Source organism: Patagioenas fasciata, chromosome 4 (genome assembly GCF_037038585.1).
Source record: "Patagioenas fasciata isolate bPatFas1 chromosome 4, bPatFas1.hap1, whole genome shotgun sequence".
Taxonomy (NCBI): domain Eukaryota; kingdom Metazoa; phylum Chordata; class Aves; order Columbiformes; family Columbidae; genus Patagioenas; species Patagioenas fasciata.
Genome location: NC_092523.1, coordinates 80,152,477 through 80,173,135, shown reverse-complemented (window position 1 = coordinate 80,173,135; position 20,659 = coordinate 80,152,477). Strand labels below are relative to the sequence as shown.

General features: G+C 48.0%; 1 long non-coding RNA gene across 9 annotated transcripts; it reads left to right on the top strand.

The window, feature by feature from the left end:
• Nucleotides 1-4: 4 nt before the first annotated feature.
• LOC136101266 (uncharacterized) lies at nt 5-19,887 on the top strand. Of its 9 annotated transcripts, none has more exons than XR_011738977.1 (11): nt 5-379; nt 691-2,063; nt 2,612-2,720; nt 2,984-3,093; nt 4,898-11,255; nt 11,720-11,871; nt 12,906-13,031; nt 13,514-13,597; nt 17,252-17,390; nt 17,477-17,615; nt 19,553-19,887. It is a non-coding gene; the product is annotated as an uncharacterized lncRNA (long non-coding RNA). The 9 variants fall into 9 exon arrangements; XR_011738978.1 differs by having other exon boundaries at nt 5-1,476; nt 1,686-2,063; XR_011738976.1 differs by having other exon boundaries at nt 5-2,063; nt 2,645-2,720.
• Nucleotides 19,888-20,659: the final 772 nt, after the last annotated feature.

Genomic DNA, 20,659 nt, shown 5'->3' with positions numbered 1-20,659 from the left:
ATGGGGGGCGGCCACGGGGAGAAGGAGCGCGGTTGCGCCTGCGCTCTGCTCCCCGGGGCGGGTGTGCACCGCCCCCTGGCACGTGACTGAGCGGGCAGGGCCGGGGTGCGTTTCTGGCGCCGCCATGTTGGGAGCGGGCAGAGCTGTTGGGAGCCCGTGGCGCCGCCATGTTGGGAGCGGGCAGGGCAGGTGTGCGAAAAACTAATGGCTGTGAGAAAGCGTTTCTTGGTTTACGAAGTTATTTTTTTTTCCAGTTTTACCAGTTCTGTGTCCCTGGGGCTTGCGCAGAATGATTTCTCCAGCTGGGCTGCCAGTGCCTGGGAGTTTGAGGCTGTGACCAAGCGCCTTGTTTGTCCCTTGGAGCTGCAGCACGCAGGAGGTTGGGTTTGTGACCAGAGGGGAGACACCAGGAGATGGGGAATGCAGGAGTGGGGCGCCTGGGACCTGTTACAGCCTCTCAATGAGCAGTGTCTGTTCACGGCCTCCTTGGTGGCAGCATTGGTGTTTTGGGGACCTGGTGACTTCTCATGGAGCGAGGGAATGGGGATCTCTGACTCCAGCCTTGTCTGTGCATTCTTGATAGTTGAACCCAAATTCTGGCTTAAAATCAGTATAACTGCCCACAATCCATTTGTGTAGTAGTCTAAGGCAGCTTTTGCTAATTGACCTGATTTTTATCTGATAATTTAGGGTGAAAGGGACTGCGGGAGATCATCTGGTTCAGCCATGTGCTCCAAGTGCAAACAATGCAATGCAAATAATGCAGTTTGGCAGTGACGATGGGATCCATGCTGATACAGCAAACATTTCGGCAGCCTAATGAGCAGGGGTTGTGAGGTGTGGTAAAACACTTTCCTAGTTTGTAGGTCTGGGAAACAGAACCCGGTTACAGTTCTGTCCCACCCAGCAGGGCCAGAATTGTTCATCACGGTTCCCTTGTCCCCCGCCCTGAGCACAGGGGTTTGTGTGCGAGCAGGACCCTGCATTCCGTTCACAGGGCTCAAAGCTTAGCAAATGCCAACTTGCTTTGGTAAATGGGTGTATTTTATCCAGAGACTTCTTTTGCATTGTGTCAAAGCACTTTTTAGGGGGCTGATTCATTTTCACCTGGAAGGGTTTGGAGAGAAGAGGTTCAAGAGATAATTTTTCCCTGTGTAAGTTTTCTTAGTAGAGGAAGAACATGGACAGGGAGAATTTCCCTCCACCTGCTGACTTCCCACATATTTATGCTCATAATGGCCCTGTGGCAACTCTGATAGATGCATAAATAGAAGATAAATTGTATATTAACCTGCTGTGGATGTCTGTCCCTGCTTTGAATCCTGCAGTCAGGTCAGAAAGTGCATTCCACACTTGAAATTTCATCTTTTTCCTTCCTTTTTCAGATCCCATTCTTCTTCCTCGTGGGTTCTTTCTTGGCAGGTGCGGGTGGCCTTGTCACTTGGAGCGTCACCTGGTGTCTGCAGCCTTTTTATGGTGGGGAAAGCCGTTCTGGGTGCTGTTTGTAGGCGGTGAAGCGGGGTTGCAGTGGGTTGAACTGTGCTCTGAACACCTTTGCTCAGGCTGCGTTGGTGGTAAAGCAGACGCAGGGTGGTTTCCTCAGGCTCAGGGGTCCTGTGTGGTAATTCCTGCGCGGCTTTGTTAAGGTTTAAGGAGGTTGCTGGGTTTCCTGGCTCTCTCTGCAGTGAATATGCACTTTGAGGATCTGGAGATGCCACCAGTGGCGTGACAGCTGTTCCCGGGTGGGCTGCTCAGCACATCACAGAATCCCAGAATGTGAGGGGTTGGAACGGACCTGGAAAGCTCATCCAGTGCAATCCCCCCATGGAGCAGGAACACCCAGCTGAGGTTCCACAGGAAGGTGTCCAGGCGGGTTTGAATGTCTGCAGAGAAGGAGACTCCACAACCTCCCTGGGCAGCCTGGGCCAGGCTCTGACACCCTCACCCCCAACAAGTGTCTTCTCCCTCTGGTCCCTGGTGCCGTCCGGCTCCGCAGCGCACACAGAGCAGCCTGGGCTCCGCGTTTCCTTGCACCAGATGGAATGGCACAGGAGGCTTCCTCCGTAAGTACCGTGTCTCGGGGAACCCCTTTCCAGCAGCACCCCCGAGCAGAGCTGCGTTTGAGCAGGCAGTCAGTCAGCAGCAGTCAGTCAGCAGCATCCCGCTCTTAAGCCAGGGTTGTGTTCACTAATCTGGATTTAAAAACACCTGTGTTTCCCCTGGAGCAGGGAGTTGAGAGAGGAACGCGGGAAGGTGTGTGCGTGTCCCTACGCCGTGGTAGAGCAGCGGAACAGCGCATCTGCAGAGCCGTCCTGGAGCAGAGCGTGGCCGGCGAGAGGCGGCTCTGGCGGGCGATGCTCGGGGGGTGTTGGCAACCCGGCTCCAGCGGCAGCTCGGCTCCGGCGCTCCCGCTGCTCCTGCTGCACACCGGGCTCTTGGACGCAGCAGAAAGAGCTGCCTTTGCTTTCTTGTTTCCTCTTAAATCTGCCTTGCCAATTTAAACTTGTGGATATCTCTCCCCACTCGGGGAACACTTACATGAGGATTTTATTTAACAGCTCATTCTGTGAAACAGTGGGTTTTTTTGTTTGTTTTTCTTGTTTGCTGTTAGAGGATGGAGCTGGACACGAGGCTTTTCCTGCAGGTCAGCGGCTGAACTCCTGACCAAAGCGTTTAAATCCGAGCGTGGCTTTAGCGAGCGCTGCGTTTTGGGAGGAAAGGTGAGTGGCTGTGTGGTGTGCGCCCGTGTGCGCCCGCTGCTGGAATGGAACCGCTTCAGGTCCCAGGGACTGAGCTCTCAACGATGAATTTACCATCGTCCTTCTGTAGACCAATGCACTGAATTGATATTTTATTATAAACTGAGGCAACATCACAGTTATGCCTATATTGTTTAATTCCTGAGTGTCTCTACTCCTGCAAAATGCAATAGACTGCCCTGTGGATTTCAAGTATTAAGTTTTTGCCTTTTCATTTTGGGCAGGTTTTCTTTGCTCCTGGGCTGGTGCTGTTGCGGGGAACAGAGTTCTTTGCTGTTTGCGTTTCTTACATTGCTCTCAAGGGAACATAGAACTGGTATGGACATAATGCGAGGTAAGACCATCTTCTTTCCCATCTCTGAAATCAGAACATGAAATAGACGCAGTATTTCTCATTTCTAGTTACCAAGATTATTCTGTTGCTGTTTGTTTTTCCTGTGGATAAAGTGTTAATGTGTTTGTCACAAAGCCGCTCATTGTCTGTTTAACACGATATTCTTATTTAATATTCTGTAAATCGTATATTTTTATTTCAACATCTGCTACATCTCTGCATGTTTCTATTCACTCGTGCACCCTGGATTAATGGTATCTCAGTTTTGTAATAGTTTTGGTCTTCTCCACTGTTATTTCCACAAGAGGCGTGTGAGTGAGTGGATTTCTTGTGCAGACTTTGTAAAGCTGAGTTACAAATAATTTCCGCTGTGAATCACTTTCCTGGGAAGATGGTGACTTCTGTGGTGATGTTTAACTGGAGCAGACTTGTTTTCAAACACACACAGCGCCTTCTTGGCGTTTTGTTTTTTAACAGCGCTCTCAAATCCAATAGACAAGCAGTGATGGGTCTGGGGTTGTGTCTTTCCCGCTGGGAACGGCCACGTCGCTGTGCGTGGGCATCACTGCAGGTGTCACTGCGGCCTCAGCCCCGAGCTGCTGCTTGGGAACGCAGTTTGGGTGGGAAACCACTTATTGGTAGTGCCCGGAGGATTAGAAAATACCACTTGTTGGGTTCTTTCCAAGCAGTTTGGGAAGCGAACACTGAAGGGTGATTAATTTCCCTTTTGCCCTCTGCAGTACCCAGGTTATATTTTTTATAATTAAAGATTTTTGCCACATGCTTTACTATGATTTAAGTGGCTTTTTTGATCTGTCTGGATCTTTGTGGCATCTCTTAGCGTATTTTTGAGGCGGACGCGCTGTACTGCAGGTCCGGACACTTTAATTTAGATAATGGTTCTAAATCTATCCTGTTGGCTCCTCTTGCCTCTGGAACTGTTGGCTGTGTGAATTTCAAGCGCTGTTGGCTCCGTTCAAGAGATCTGTCCTTCAATGCTTTGTCCAGAGGCCGTTTTTGCACTTGGGGAGGTATTTGTTTCACCCCATGGTTGTGGTACCAGCTTTCTACCCAGCCATGGGCAGCAGAGCTCGTGGCTTCTATGCTTAACCTGTTGATACCTGGTGTATATTAGAGAGATTTCTATACCCGCCCCACTGATTTGATGCTCTTCTGACAAGGTTTGCTTGTTTTCCCGTCGTTTGCCTCTTGATGAGCCCAAGATGAGTTACTGGGCTGAGGAACGGGGTCTCCATCCCTGTGTGCAGGTTCCTCTGGTGCTGAGGAACCTCTCATTCCTCATCCCATCTTCTCTTCAATGCTTTGCAGGCAGTGCCATGTTAGTCTTTCATTCCTGATCACGTTTTGTGTCTGTCAAGACGGGGGTCGCCCTTGTTCTCAATTATTTTGTTATCGGGGACTGAAAGGTAGCGTTATTAGTGTATTGGTTACCTTATTGCACTTGAGTGGTTAGTCAAAAAAGTGAAGCTCCTCATCGCCCTTTGAGTTTTCAGGAGAAATGTCATCATGGTGAGATGTCCTTTTTACCAATGAGTGTATAATTAGGTTGGTGCAAAAGGAATTGTGGTTTTTGCATTGTTGAGATTGGGCATTTGATAGTGGAATACATTCCTAAGTAAATGTGGTTATGTTACACATCACGTTAATGTGCTTTTTTCACTCGTTTTTGCTACTGACTTACTACTTGCTGGTTATTTTATCTTTGAGATGACCGAAAATTAAAAACAATAGTTTTGAAGTATTGTCTTACTCTACACAAGAGCAATGAACCATTTCTTGATAGGATCGTGACGTGTGATGAAAAGCGGATTGTATGCAACAACTGCTGACACCCAGCTCAGCGGTTGGACCAAGAAGACCCTCCAAAACCTTTCCCAGAGCCAAACCTGCACCACAACCAGGTGACGGTCACTGCTGGGTGCTCCACTGCTGGTCTGGCTCCCTGCAGTGCTCTGAATCCCGTGAAACCATCACATCTGAGAAGGATGCTCAGTGAACTGGTGAGATGCACCAAAAATGGCTGCACCTCCAGCCGGCATTGGCCACCAGGAAGGGCCCGGTTCTTCTCCATGCAGCACCCGATGGTGCGTTGTATGCTGATGCTCCAAAAGGTGAATGCGTTGGACTATGGAGTTGTCTTGTGTGCCAGATTCACCTGACCTCTCGCCACCCGACCACCCGTTCTTCAAGCATCTCGACAGCGTTTTGCAGGGAAAGCGGTTCCACGACCAGCAGGATGCAGAAAACGCTTTCCGAGAGTTCGTCAAATCCCAAAGCACAGACTTTTATGCTATAGGAATACTCATTTCTCCCTGGCAAAATGTAATGGTTCCTATTTGGATAACTAGGCTCAAATGCATCTATATTTATAATGATTTAAAATTCACGGTCCAAACCCACACTGCCTTTTGCACCAAGCTGATAACACGCTCAGTGCTGTGCAGGGCTCTGAGTGGCTCTTCCCCTGACTCCAGTGGCAGCAGCGGCTCCCGGTGCCGTCAGCGACTGATCCCGGAGCGTGCGCTATCGCTGCGCCTGGCTGCGAGGTCCTGCGCTCTGCAGCGAGGTGATGATGTGATTAGCTGCATGTGCAAAAGCTTTTCTTTTACGGTTCTGCTTGTCCAGTGTCACAGTGAGGAAAAAAAACCTCTTATCCAACAAAACCTATGGATGTCTCCTCCAAATACAGGGCCTTTCTTTTATTTCTGGAGAAAAGCGCAAATGCTTGACTGGGGTTGTCTCGTTATGTGTGCGGCTGCGGTCGCCGTAGGGCCCCTCAGCACTGCTATAATGACTCAGGAGCAGCGTCTGAAGAGTGGCCTTTGGCAGAACACCACGCTGCTCCAGGGCTCCAGCAAACCCCAGCACTTGCGCTTATTCGTGCGATTGAGCGAGACCCTTTCATTGCAGCTCAGCTGGATTGAGGCTCCAGAAAGATGACTTGGGTAAAAATATCGTGGGCTGAATGTCCCCCATGTCTGCTTTGGGAAATGCCACAATCCCGGTGATGAAGCTGAAAGAGCGCTCTTCCTCGTGTTCCACCTCAGCTGTAGCAAACTGTCTGAGTTAGGACCTTAATAGCAGGTTTCCACTGGTTTTGGTTCATTAACTACTCATTTAGACTACAGCTATAGGTAGGAAGTGCTCAGGGGCACCTCCATTGGGAAACAAAGCCAGGGCAGCCTGGTCTTCCAGGCACCGTCTCTGCAGTTCCCGATTGTGATGTTCTCCGTGTGGATCCTCGCTGTGAAGTTTCTGGTGACTGGAAGGCATCAAGGCAATCACTGCTGAGGCTGTGGACACTTTGCAGGTTCATTTTGCCCTTTGTTTTTCCTCAGAAGTACAAATTTTGGGTCCACGCTGTGAAGGGTCAATGGTGCAACCACATGGGCTGAGGAGGAGGAGTGCAGGTCATTTACATCTGCTCTGTGCGCTGTCAAAGGCGATGCACACCACGTAGCTCCTTACCATTGGTAGAACCTGTTGAAGAGATGTTGTATTCAGCTCTGTACAATCAATACTTTTCCCCTCCTGTATCCCTTATACTGAAAGCGATAGCTGGGTTTTTTTTTAATTTAAAGGTACTAGCGTAGGTCCCGAGTTTTGTAATAGTTACAGTTCTGGATTCTGTTTTCTAGTTCACTTTCAACAAGTTTACTGGTTTTAGGCTAAGTTATGTTATACTAGCTCTGTTCCCTGCCAAGCACCATTAAAGCCAGCGGGAGGTTCTTTACTGTCCATAAGCATTAAACGTTGAGATTTTCAGTCTGCCCGAGCTCTGGTGAAGCTGCATTTCTGTCCCATCAAAGCCACGGTATCAATGGCCATTCTGGTTGAATTGGTGGCCGCTCCCAGCTCTAGAGAAGGGGCTTGTGGGGCCGGTGGTGAACGGCCACTGTCCTTGTGTTGCGTTGCCTCCATAACAGGGAAACATAAACCAGTTGCTTGGATGGGGGCATCATGCTTCTGTTGAGCCGCTCTTTGCAAACGGGGAGAGGAACTCTGAAGTGAAATCCTGGGGAAAATAAAGGCATTTGTTTCCTTTTTCCTCTGCGTTGTGTGACAGTGGTCCTGCGATTCACTGGTGAGAAGGAACGGAACAGCATTGACTTGGAGCAGCGTGTGGATGCCCTAGGGAATCCGTTCTACTGGAGACAGCAATGGGTTTCTGGCTCGCTGTTTTTGTGCAACTTGTTTTTTTGATAGCTAAGGTTATAAATAGCTGGCAGTTCTTATATTGAATAATCCTCTCTTCCTCTCTGGAATGAGAAACTGGGTCCGGATGTGCAAAGCCTGCAGCCAGATATCCCTATTCATCATCTGCTTGTCGTGTTGCTCGGATTTTGAGGGAATTCTCCTATCGTTGCTGTTTTGCGTATGGTGAAAAGACTGCCCCGGTGGCAGGACGTGTTTCAGCTCAGAGTTCTGCCTCTTGGGTGGTACTCCATTTCACGGCTGCTTTTAGAATTGAGGATTGCTTAATTTTCAAACAGGCCAGTATTTAAGCAAACCATTGCTCTTCGGCTGGAGGAGCCTGGAAATACAGGTAACAGTTTTGAAACACCCTTTTTACAGGAAACTTTATCGTTTTATTTGCGAGAAGGTGAAGCCTCTTGATTTCAGGGGAGAGATTTTGAATGAACTTGTGGAAGCTCTTAGCGAAGGATACGTGGTGTGTGTTGTGAATCGGGTTGTTGGCACGGCCGTAAAGTTAAATAAAAAACAAGGGGATCACGTAACACATCAGAATGTTGACTCAAATCCTAGAGATTGGAAGCAGAAATGTGTAAGCCTGATGCATTTCTTATGGAAGTGGTGGTTACCCGGCTAGAAACCAATGCAGAGATTTGTTTGAGCCATAGGGTGAGAACACGGTGAAGAAGCTGTCACCTCCTGCTTGGCGGGACGGTGCGGGGTGACCCTGTGAGACACAGGGCTGTGGTGACATTTTCTTATGCCTAGCTGAACCAAGTGTATATAGGTACTTACGAATGAATTAGTGAGCTATTTCATAAATATCCCAGCTTTCTCGGAGAGCTGTTCAGGAAATGAAAAACACTTAGGTAATGTGAACGGAATGAAAGGAAAATCTCTTAGCGTTAGAGGAGGGAAAATAAAGCTTCACTCTACAATCCTTTGGAACCAACTGTGCTAAGAAACTAGATCATCGCAAATGTACGGTTCCTGCAAAAAGTGTGTTTTGAGAGCACATCCTGATATTCTTTACGGAGTATTGAAAGATGTATTCAAAGTATTGCCATGAGTCATCAACCCTTCTTTTGAGATGTGGCCAGAAAGAGTTTAAACTGGGCGCGTATGTTTGCGTTTCTCCAACCACGGTTTAAGCTTCCTTCTCCTCGGTTAGCACAGGTGCGCTGTGTCCGGGGAAAATGGCCCTTGTTTTCAGATTTAAGGGACATATGTTACAGGTTTGTGTTTTCCAGTCAGTGCAGGGCTGTGCTTTCCTTGCCCTCTTTGCAGTTCCTCTGCTTGAGCTGCAGAAAACAAGCTCAGCTGGTGGTAAACCTTGATGTATTTTCAAAGGTGGCGATCTTTCTTTGGGTCAGAATGTTTTGGCTGTGAACTGCTGAAGAGGCCACAGCTCCGGAGCCCAAGCTGAAAGAACTTGGCTGGCACTGCTTGGTGATCTTGCACACGAGTTAAACCTCAGCAGCAAGAGCCGCAAAGGTCTGCATTGGAGTTAGGAACGGGGGTTTGACAAATTCTCGGCTTCACTGCTCTCCTCGGGTGGCCGCCTGCAAACAGCTCTGGGAAAAGCTTTTAATCTCCTCTTGGACCCTCTGGCATTTCACTGGTCTATTCTACTTGTGTTTTAACCCCTGTCCCTGATACTAAGACTTTTCCAGTTGTTCACTATAATACTGATTTGACTTTGAGGCAGCCCCATGCGCCTTTGTGGGTCACGTACTCCTCCCCCTCTATACTGGTGTAGCATTTCCAGTTATTTCCATATTCATGGCGCTCAGTAACTCCTCGGCCAATTGAACCAGGCAGCTGAATTGAAACTCAATGTGTTTTCCACTCCAGGAGTAATTTAATCATGGAGAAAGCGCATTATTTTTTCAGAGAGCAGAGCTGTGTGACCTGCAGCACAGAACAGCGTCCTATTGAAAAGGTTTAAGCGTTTCATGCTGTTTTGTGTCTCTGCAACTTGCAGCATGGCTAACGGTGCTGTCTCGGTGTCTTCTCTAGTGTGCACCATTCCAATGTAATCAGTTACAGGAGGTTTAGAAAGGAGGATGAATGAGCTGTGGGACCGTATTTATATCGTATGAGACCGAGTTTCAAAGCTGCAGGGTCCTGTGAAATCCTTCATCGCTGTATCTGTTTTACAGGAGTGCTCATGGAGCAGATTAAACCTATTTCTTTGGTTTCCCTCAGGACTCCCATCCTGGAGTTTAACAAATCTTGAATGGGAGTTGGATATTGGTACATTTGCACAAAAATCTGTCAGCTTTGGTAGGACAGCAAGGGACAGGATTGGCTGGGGGAAGCCTTGCGGGGGTCCTTGCATCCATCATCTTCATCTTTCTTGATTCACCTTTATTGTGTCTTTCAAAAATCATCTGTCAGTTCAAAGAATAAGAGCCCAGTCGTGTCCGCAGCACCGTTAGGTTTGTGATTACATTGTCTGACTCTTGAAGAAATCTATTTAACTGACATTTTAACCTGGGACATGTGTTGGAAGCTTTCGTATTGGTATAGAAAACAAGAAACTAAAGAGGCCTAAGTGTCCCGATGCCTGATGAGAACAGTGGTGTTCCAGAAGAAATGGGAAACGTTCTTGAGAAAGCGCTTGTAAATTCTTCTAGGTAGCTTTGGGAGTTACCGAGGTCATCGGTGTGGTTCCCTTGTGTTATCTGATAAGCTGAGGTGTCTGTGTTCTTGATGTTGCTTTAAGTAGTGGGACCGAGGAGCTTTGTCTGGCGTATTTTACATAGGGCACAGGGAAATGTGCCTTGCCAGTTTTGTGTTAACCACAACTAGTGCTGCCTGTTAGAAATGTTCTTCTGGTGTTGTCTTCATGTCCTTAACTCCTTGGGGAACTTCCCTTTACAAAGGAAAAACATAACAGTGACCATCACGGAAGTGTCATTTTGGGAGTGTAAATTGCCCTGTCCTTTAGAAAGCTTTCTGGTTTTCCCCAGTAATGGATGGAAATGTTTCCTGGCTGAGACTGAGCGGGAAACGGGGAACCCGGGGTCTTTAAAATCGCATGGGTTTTGATCTAGAAAGTGTTTAAAGTGAACAGGCTGGGCTGTCTGCAGTGGGTGTGGTGGAGGCGTTTTCTGGTGGTTCTGTGCGATTTTTGGCAGCCTCGCAGCTGAGGTGGCCGGAGCCCCAGGACAGACCCGTCCCGTGAACACAGCCACGTCGGTCCAGCGTGGGGCTGGGCTGGGAAGGGGCTGGTTTGCCAGGACTTGTGAGCGGCTGAGCTTTGTGTATTTGCAAGCAGCGAAGTCCGCTGCTGAGCGATGCTGCGTGGCGTGGGCCTCCAGAGAGGGCTGCTTTCAGGGAATGAGCCTTGGCTTGGATTCCTCTGGAACAGGAGGCTGCCCAAAAGCAGGTTTTTCTGCCCATTACCGTGAGTTGTCTTTACTTTTGCCTCCGTTTGCCTGGATATTAGGGACCCATATCTAAAGGAACCCTCGCATGCAGTTCATCAGCTGAAGAAGCCGCTTCTCATCTTCTCTTTCAAGACTGTGAATCCTCCTTTTCCTGTGCTCATGGATGTAGAGGGGCCCATCCTATGGTGGTGTTGTCTGTAGCTATAGCCCTTAAACCACAGCCTCCCGCTTAGGAAGGAGAGTGACTTGCATGGAGCATCTCATCTGGAGATCAAGGAGAGCAGTGGAGCTTCCACCGGGCAAAAGGGGCACGGGTCAAAACAGCCCCCGGAGGGTGTGCCCTTCGGAAAACAGGGACATGCAGAACGGGACATCCCAGCCAAGGTATTTGCTTCACGTCTGCTGCTCAGATTCCTTCTCTCTGCCCCTGTGTGACAGATTGATGTGACATTCCAGATCTGCCAGCAGCTGGGGACCTTGCTGTGCGGCTGCAAATACACACACAGGATTGCGTTGGTTAAGATGAGATTCCGGAGGAGTCCTAATTGCAAGGTATTTACCGTTTTCTTACTCTTTTTTCCCCCGGCCATAGTTTTTACCGTATTGGAAGTTGCTGGGTGGGTTGTCAGCACTGCTGTGCATCTTTTAGGGAGAATGAGGACACTCTGGGCCACTATCTGCTATTTTCATATCTGCTGGGGGCCCAGCTGGACCCGACTCACACTGTGCAAGGTGTTGAACAGTACTAAACATCGTTGTTCTGGAGAAGTTTGCTGTGTAGAGATAGAAGATGGGCAGAAAGAAGACCCAGAGAGTGGTAGGAATGCACACAGCTTTGGTGTGGAGCAGAACCCGCTGCCAGGGGTCGGCCCTTCCGAAGGGAACACGGCGAGATCGCACACGGAGCGGTTGGCAATATGAGGGCAATATTTGCTACTCAAAGCTGGGACGAAATGGCTTTATTTATTTAACCATGTTTGCAATAGATTCTCACCCCCTTTTTCTTTTATCCACAGATGACTTTTATGTCTGTATGGCACATTTTGCTGTTCTATAGTTAGACTTGTAGTCCTGGATGTATATGTGATTCCTCAGCTAGCAAGCATCTTGTTAGATCAGTGCCTGGCTCTTGCGTTTCCTATATTTAGAGTCGTTGATCCATTTTGAGGTAGGTGATCTGGAATAAAGCAGAAGCATGTCCATGAAACCAATGGGGGGTGGTCAAGAGCATCTGTGTTTCTATATTCTTTCACTTCTGTGCTGGGTGCACCTGGGGTGAGTTGGATTTGCTGGAGACGCACGGTGCAGTTGACAGACAAGGTGGTTAAGTTAACCAGGTAAATTCCTGGGGCTCCCATTGGGAATGTGGTTCTTGCTGTGAGCAGATGGGTCTGCGGAGATAACTCCGTAGCCGGTGCAGTGCCTGCCATGGGTAACAGAGATCTCAGTGTGTCTTTTGCTTACAATAAATGGGAGAGTCCTGCCGGGGACCGTACCTTGCCCCACTGGGGTTATCCGCAAGATGATAATCTTAGAACTTTCTCGTTATCTTTGAAGGAATACACTTTTCTTGATCCTTTTTGACTGGAACCTGACAGAACCAGTTGCAGAAGGAGAGAGCAGCTGTTAGCAAAGGCGTCTGCTGACAGAACTGGTCACCAACAGCTGGAAGTGCTGGAGGAAAAACCACTTGGAAGCAGCGTGGGGGTCAAAATAGGGAAATATTAGATGGGGTTTTAACCCTGATAGGAGAATTGTTCCCTGTGCATGTCTGCAATAAAGTATAGACTTATGCTGAGGGAAATGACAAGGGTTAGAAATATTTCTCTGCTGTAGAAGTGTGTTTTTCCTACCTTCCACAGCACTTGGCATCCTCTGCAAGAGCCGTTACAAGCCATTAAATGGACATCTGACCTGCTCTGCTCTGTCGAGCAGCTGCTCTTACCTCTGTTTTGCTTTACAAACGCAGGGATTTCCCTCAGCGTCTCCAGTTTGACTGCTGAAGTTTTTCGTCATAGTTTGGGTGCCAAGCTGCGCTGTGTTCAAACCAGGTGTGCGTTGCCCTTTCCGCTTGATCCGTGTCCACATTCAGGTGCTGTTTGCTAGGATTTAATGATTTCCTGCAGAATCTTTCAACAACAGTGGCTGTTCACCATCCTCCCTCTTCTGGGCAAGAAAATCCTCTTGTTATTTGTCTTTCAGATCCCAATCTTGGAGCGGTCTGCCCTCGTTGAACTAATTCTGTGCTGAGGGAACGATCTACAGAACGGAGCTGGTGTAAGGATAAAAGAAATATACATTTCAACCAGTTTTTGTGGAATACTGCAGGTATTTCTTATTTGTTCTCATGTCTGGGGTTGCAGAAACTTCGTTCATATCTACTCAGCTGTCACTGCTTATTAACAATGCACTCAATGGGAGTAATTGGTTGTCTGTATAGGGACTTCAAATGCACACTTGTGCTGGGGAAGGTGCTGCAGGGTTGCAGTGGGACCTTAGGGAAGGTGATGGGACCATGTGCACTTCCCAGACTGCAGCAAACAGCCGCGTTTCCCTTTTCGTGAGTTAGCAAACAGGCAGAGCAGAGGACGTGGGCTCGGGACTGTGTCCTGTGGGTTAAACCCCGTGGGTTCCCACTGAACACAGTGCGATTTTAGTATTCTGCAGAAAACTCTATTAGAAGGAGGGGAAGGGAGAAATCTGCAATGGCATAGCAGCAATTCCTTCCTTCTGTTTTGTTGGCTTCTGTAGCTGTGCCAGCGCTTATTCCAGCCAATCTTTGCTAAAATAAAAAATAATATCATTTGCAGGCAGGTTTCCATATGAACAGAAACAAAGACTCAGCAGCACGAGGCTTCGTGTCCTAAGGAAATCTCTTTTCTTCCAAAATTCTGGTAGGTTGTGAGAATGATAGTTTTGTTTGTCGTTTTGTTTTCCTGTTTTCTGAACAGCTTTGTAAATGCATTGTGTTTCAGGAAACTTGTATTTGAAAAGATGAACTCTCCTGAAAGATAAGAATAATAATTTTTGACCTTGGTGTCTTGTTAAATCAAACCAAGCTGGTTATTGTTTTGGTGCAACAAGAAAAAACAACCCCACAACAAGGGTTTGTGTGAGTTCATATTGCGGGTGGTATTTCCTAAAGCATGCAACGTGCTTGGCTTCTGCTGGGAGCCCCAGTTGTTGTTTTAAGCCATGGGCTCTTTGAACCCTTCAGGAAACGCTGACCTGACAGCGGGTGTAACGCAACCGGGAAAACAGAGCTTTTACTGGCAAGGGAAACTGGTTTTACTGGTGCCATCCGTCAGCTCTGCCTCCTCCGCGACCTGTTAACATTTAACACATTTCTAGCTTGAACTGCTTGTTTTCAAGAGCTATTGACAACTATGCAATAACTGCAGTTCTTCAAATGTCTGTAAGAAACTGCAGTTTTAGTCCCAAATACTGATAGAACTCAGTGCGGGAATTGTGATTTCTTGCTGGGCGGTGAGAACTGCAGTCAGGTTTGTACATCAGTGGGTCAGACAGCTGTGAGTTGGTGTGTCAGGCTGCTGGTTGGAATCAAGGTCGTTCATAGAGAACTTCAAAGCTTAGCTCCCATTTTCAGTGCGATTTGATGATCGGGGTGAAACCTTAGAAACGGAAGTAACTGTGAATAGGCGTCTTGTTAACAATCAAATGTGGCTTGGATTACTTAACTGAAGGATCTAGAAATGTGATGACATTTAAAATATATTTTTACGTATATTTGACCAAAAGCAGCCTTTTCCGTGGGTCTTTGTGCCTTCTGGCATTTTCCCAGAAACCCACAAAACCTGCCGTGAAGTGGGAAGTCGAGGCACTGTGACTTATTCAGTTAAAACAGAGCAGACCACCTTCACCTATTGAAATACTTTATTTCAAATTAAATCCATAGAAGTGATAGAGTGTCATACAAGGATAAACAGCTTTATTCTGTTGAAAACAACTAAAACAGCTCAGGCTTTTCAAAGAATTGGGAGGAGACTCAAGGAAATGCCAAGGAAATGGTAGGGCTGAGCAAACCCCCATGAATCAAACCAGCGGTGATGAGCTCGGTGGGACTCGTTCTATATTAATAGTCAGGGTGAACCTGGGGGAGGAAGGAAATGTGGGGTGAGTCAGGGGACCGGCCTCTTCCTCTCCATCAGTGTTGACGGGGAATTGTGGATTATTAGAGCTGGGCTTGGTATGTGAGGTCTGGGAGCTGGAAGCGCAGGACGGGTTATTGGTGGGAGCGCAGGGTGGGTTATTGCTGGGAACATGAGATGGGTTATTGGTGGGGGGTGGGTTATTGGCGGGGGGCATGGGGTCGGTTATTGGTGGGGATGCGGGGTGAGTTATTGGTGGGAGCATGAGATGGGGTATTGGCGGGGGGCGCGGGGTGAGTTATTGGCAGGGATGCAGGGTGTGTTATTGGTTCACCTGGGGCTTGGGGCACCTGTCTCAAGACTGGACCTGTCTGCAGTTGTTTCCTGGTTGTTTGTGTTCTGAAACTTGATTTTCTTTTGTGATAGCTGGACAACAATCTCAATCAGCTGTATTCGTTCCTAACCTGATAGTTCGTGCTCAGGCTAGATAACACACCAAGCCCTTCACACCTGCTAGACCAAGACGGTTTTTCTCTTGTTGCCTTCACTCTGAATGGTTTTCTTTGCTACCACACTACCAGGCAGGGTTGCTTTTCAGTACAGGATGCACAGGCCTGCGGGCTCTGCATTGCCATGAGGGTTGAGCAGGATTTGTGGGAGCCACGTGTCTCTCCACAATTCACACGCGCTGGACTCGGGAGGCAGGAAGACCCCTTTGTTTTCTGTTCTGCTGGAGCTGCTGAAGCTCAAGCCCCCCGCCTAGCTTGGTAGGAGCAGTACAGGGATTGCTGGTGAGGGGGGGATCTCCTGCTCCAGCTGGATTCTTCAGACCTCTTACAACTATATTGCGGTTATACTTCCTGAGGACTTGCACAAGATAGGGAGCTGAAGTCACTGTTATTGTCCTTTATTGCTTAGTGGCTTTTTCTCAAGGCTGAGGACTTTGATTACCCTTTGCAGGTGCAGCCGAAAGGCTGGTCTGACGGCAGCTAAACATACAAGCCCTGCCTAAAGCTAATACGTACACAGACTGCTTTACAGCTCAGCCTAGCTAGGTTTGCCTGTTTCTGAGCGTAGTCACACGTTTGTGCATTTTTATCAGTGATAAATGGCTCTCTTGCTTAATTAGATACACGCTGAAGCCTTCGCTGATTCCTGACGTGCTTCGCGAGTCTTTGTGCACACACCGGGCTCCGGGTCTCATCCAAAGCCTGGCTGTGGTACCCGGTGCTGCACACAGCACCCATAGGGCTGCCGGCATAAAGGGATATATGTCTGTATTTTGTGCAAAAAATATTATTTGTACAACAATGTTTAAAGAGAAAAGCAAAATTTATCCTATTGTTTGTTTTAAGCAGGGAAGACTAAAGGATTTTGTTTTCTATACATCTTACTAGGCTGAGTGTCTGAGCCGTTTGAGATGCTGGTGTGGCTGGTGTTGTGTTAAAAGTGAGTTCAGTCTTTCTGGAAGCCTTCTATATGCAGAGCAGTTGAAGTAGATCTTAAAATGGAATGAATTAGGGTAATATGTGTTAGCCCCTTTCCCTGGCTGCAGCTTGCCCTTGTTTTGTTAGCGAATTTCCTGCAAAAAGGCATCGTTTGGGATTAACACCCTGTTATCCGAGGGCTTGCGTAGGGTGATTGGAATGAATTGGAATAAGGTTGTTCTGGGGGAGAGAAAGCAGTTCTGGGAGTGATGTTGCAGTTATTTGAAGTAATGGTTCTTTTTTGTAATAAACATTGATGTTATGTGTGGAGATCATTTTAGCTGATGCATTGGTTCATTTAGATGTAGTTGGAGCTTCGTTGATGTTTAACTTTTGTGGTTTTTTGCTTTAGAACCAGTTTGATTTACAGTGGAGAGTAGAAGGCGATGGCACTTGGACTCTTGCTTGTGCATTCACGTTGATACCCCACGTGCAGAACGTATGTGCACTGGGAGGAGAAACAGACCCCAGTACTCGTTTTGAGTAGGTGTTTTTATGAATAGAAGTAACAATACTGTAGAATGACCATCTCTGCTGTGTTTACTGCGTGTAACAGTGGAAGGCTTTAGGAACACCTCTGGATTTCTGCTCGGGAGGGTCTCGGGGAAATCCAACCCGAGAAGCCCAGCGCAGGTGGAGCTCAGAGCGCAGCTCAAGTGCTGTTCAGTCAAGTTACTGATTTACCTTGATAAGAGGGAACCCATTAAATTAGCAGCACTGAGGTCCAGAGTACTGATGAAGGGAAATATTATGGCTTCACCATGGGTTTTGAAACTCTGCGAGTGAGAAGCCTACAGCATCGTCGTGAATATAAACCCAGGCACTTGGCAGTTTACTCACAAGGACAAATGTAGTATTTGCGATGCTTCTGAAGGTTTATTGTCTTCGGATTGCTTCTAATAGTTGTTGTAAGTTATTTGCTAGATAATCAGGTTGTAATTCTTAATTATAGAGGGGAGCAGCGCCGTTGTCTTTCTGTGGACAGGGTTAGAGACCAGCTGGTTTGTTCGAGCGTACGCGTGGGAGCACAAGTGAGATCTTCTGTCGAAGGTGGCTCTGGAATCAAAGCTTAGGAAACCAAGGTTTTTACAGTAAGTTATCTGCTGTCTTCACGTATTGGCTTTTAGCATTTTGATTCTGGACGCTACTTTTAACAACCATTTATTTCTGTTCCAAGTGCTCTATCAGCCGCGGACATCAGGATTTGATGCAGTTCATTTGAGACGTGTCGAGCGTCAACCCAAGAGGCAGCAGCGCGCTGGTTTTTGACGAGACGATGCGGGAAGGCTGTGAAGTGCACGCAGTTGGTTTATCAGGCAGGTTCCTTTATTTATTCAGCCTTGTTTTTTCCTAATTCAGTCTTGAGCAGATGAACCGGGCTGAGAAGCGGGTGAGAAATCAGGGCTCGGCATTAAGCAGAAGTAATTGAGTTTTCCATTCCCTCCACATGCAGCTGTGTGAGGTTGGGTTTTCATTCTTGTCACTTGCTCTGTTGTTCTGAGGGGCTGGAATTTCAGGTGGGGGGCAGAGGGGAAGGGGGCACAGTCTCATTCCTACATTAAACCAACCAATTTGTCTGCAGGGCTACGCGCAGGCTGCGAAATTATAAAGTTCGAGGCAAATGCCATGTGGCTGCAGAATGTATTTGTTTTGTTTGGTTGGTAAGACACTTAAAGTCTGGGTGACACGTCTGTTTCCTCCTCCCTGCAGCTTGTTTTGGAGGTAATGGTGATTCTAGTGAGACCTCGCTGGAACGTCCAGTAAAGGCGTTTCAAACACCTACCTGGAAACTAAATGCAACTTGTACCATTCACTGCCTTTATAAAAAAATAAGACATTTAAAAATTGTGGTGTGCTACAATGGTGGTTGCCAGTCTGTTGTATCTGCGATAGGAAGCTGTGGCAGAAAATACCTGAAAACACGGAGTTACTTGGCGTTGCCACCGCCATGTGCTCTGTGAGATCGCCGCCTCTGCTAATGCGGCTGTTGTTCTGCCCTCGACATGAGGAGTGAGGAGAGTGCAGAGATCAGAGGTGAAATGCATGTATAGAAAAAGGTTGGTCTGAGTCCCTTTCTTCTGCCCAAATTCATCATTTGGTTTTTGGGAGCCGAAAATTCAGGCTTGAAAATACAGCTGTGTGAGCGGGGCGACCTCTGGCAGGGCTCACAGCTCCAGCCAAGGCTGAAGATGTTTTTGCAAACAGAAGGTTTTCTTAAGAATTAATGTCCCTTTCCTCATCTATCGGTTAAAGCTTCTCTTTGCTAATAGACTAATGCTACTCGGTGCAGCTGACGGCTGTAAAATACAGAGGCGTTTTTGTCAGTTCCTGGAAGAACCTGATGTTTGTTTGCCTGCCCTTCACCTCGGGCTCTCTTCGGCTGCTGTGAAACCACGTAGGTTTGGTGGAATCAACAGCGGGGCTGTTCGGAGGAGTCACCGTCCCCAGCTTTCTGGTACCGTCTGTGCAGCCTTCAGTGCTGGCTTTAAATAATCTGCTTGTTTTGGCGGCGGCGCGGATCGGTGCTGCTTCCACAACACGCCCAGGAGACAGCACAGGAACGTGTGTGTGCCGAAATGTCCATCACGGGAGCCACCGGTACAATTTCATAATACATTTGTAGCAATAGAGGGCAATTAATGAGCGTTTGTTGTCAGGAGGCTTCGGCTGCGATGGCAAAACCCCCGTGAAGAAGGTGGAAATCCTCGTGGCCCGAATTCGTTCTAATGAGAATGCCGGTTCAAAGGACAAAGTAGCTCAGCTAATTTACTGCCCTGAAGGGTGTTTGAAGATGCTTTGTTGAGGGGTGAAATTATAAACTAGAAAACTAGATAGGAAAAAGGGTACCCTGAAGAGAGACCCAGTATTTTTTAGCAGATATATATATATACACACAGACACATATATTGTAAGGTCAGCGTTTGAAGAGCTCTTTACCCGAACCTCAGATCTGATGCTGCTTATAGAAATGAAACTGTGTGTTTATCTAAGCCCTTGAGATGTAATTTCGGTTTATGCCGTGTTAGCACAACTAATCCTTTCAGTGATGTTTGGCTCCCGCCGGCCCGCTCAATGGGGGGATTGTGCGGAGCGGAGCGTACGAGCACAGCAGAGTTTTATGTCCCACATCGTGCCACTTCCTGGCCCTTCCCGCCGCACACCACCTCCTCGCAGCCCTCCAGCCACATCTCTTGTGCCGTTAGCGATGCCCAGACAGATTTTCCCTGCTTTGACGTGTTCCTTTACATTGCAGGAGGCCGGTTTTTATAGCACGTCCATAAGAAGCGCCTCCGCTCCAGCCTTTCGCCGCGCAGGAGACAGACTGAAGATGTAGGCAGCTGGAGGATCTGAAAGCAATGAAGAGGTGTGCTGAGCCCCATGGTGTTGCTTAGAGCACACATGTTTTCTGGGAAAGGCATAAGATAAACAGGAGGTGAGTGTGGCGAGCCGAGGAGCAACTGCAGCAGACCAGGATGTTCCAGGGAGATGATCGCTGCAAAAAGGTAACGGCGCTAACTCTCCTTCCCTTTCTCCTTCCCTTTCTCCTTCCCTTTCTCCTTCCCTTTCTCCTTCCCTTTCTCCTTCCCTTTCTCCTTCCCTTTCTCCTTCCCTTTCTCCTTCCCTTTCTCCTTCCCTTTCTCCTTCCCTTTCTCCTTCCCTTTCTCCTTCCCTTTCTCCTTCCCTTTCTCCTTCCCTTTCTCCTTCCCTTTCTCCTTCCCTTTCTCCTTCCCTTTCTCCTTCCCTTTCTCCTTCCCTTTCTCCTTCCCTTTCTCCTTCCCTTTCTCCTTCCCTTTCTCCTTCCCTTTCTCCTTCCCTTTCTCCTTCCCTTTCTCCTTCCCTTTCTCCTTCCCTTTCTCCTTCCCTTTCTCCTTCCCTTTCTCCTTCCCTTTCTCCTTCCCTTTCTCCTTCCCTTTCTCCTTCCCTTTCTCCTTCCCTTTCTCCTTCCCTTTCTCCTTCCCTTTCTCCTTCCCTTTCTCCTTCCCTTTCTCCTTCCCTTTCTCCTTCCCTTTCTCCTTCCCTTTCTCCTTCCCTTTCTCCTTCCCTTTCTCCTTCCCTTTCTCCTTCCCTTTCTCCTTCCCTTTCTCCTTCCCTTTCTCCTTCCCTTTCTCCTTCCCTTTCTCCTTCCCTTTCTCCTTCCCTTTCTCCTTCCCTTTCTCCTTCCCTTTCTCCTTCCCTTTCTCCTTCCCTTTCTCCTTCCCTTTCTCCTTCCCTTTCTCCTTCCCTTTCTCCTTCCCTTTCTCCTTCCCTTTCTCCTTCCCTTTCTCCTTCCCTTTCTCCTTCCCTTTCTCCTTCCCTTTCTCCTTCCCTTTCTCCTTCCCTTTCTCCTTCCCTTTCTCCTTCCCTTTCTCCTTCCCTTTCT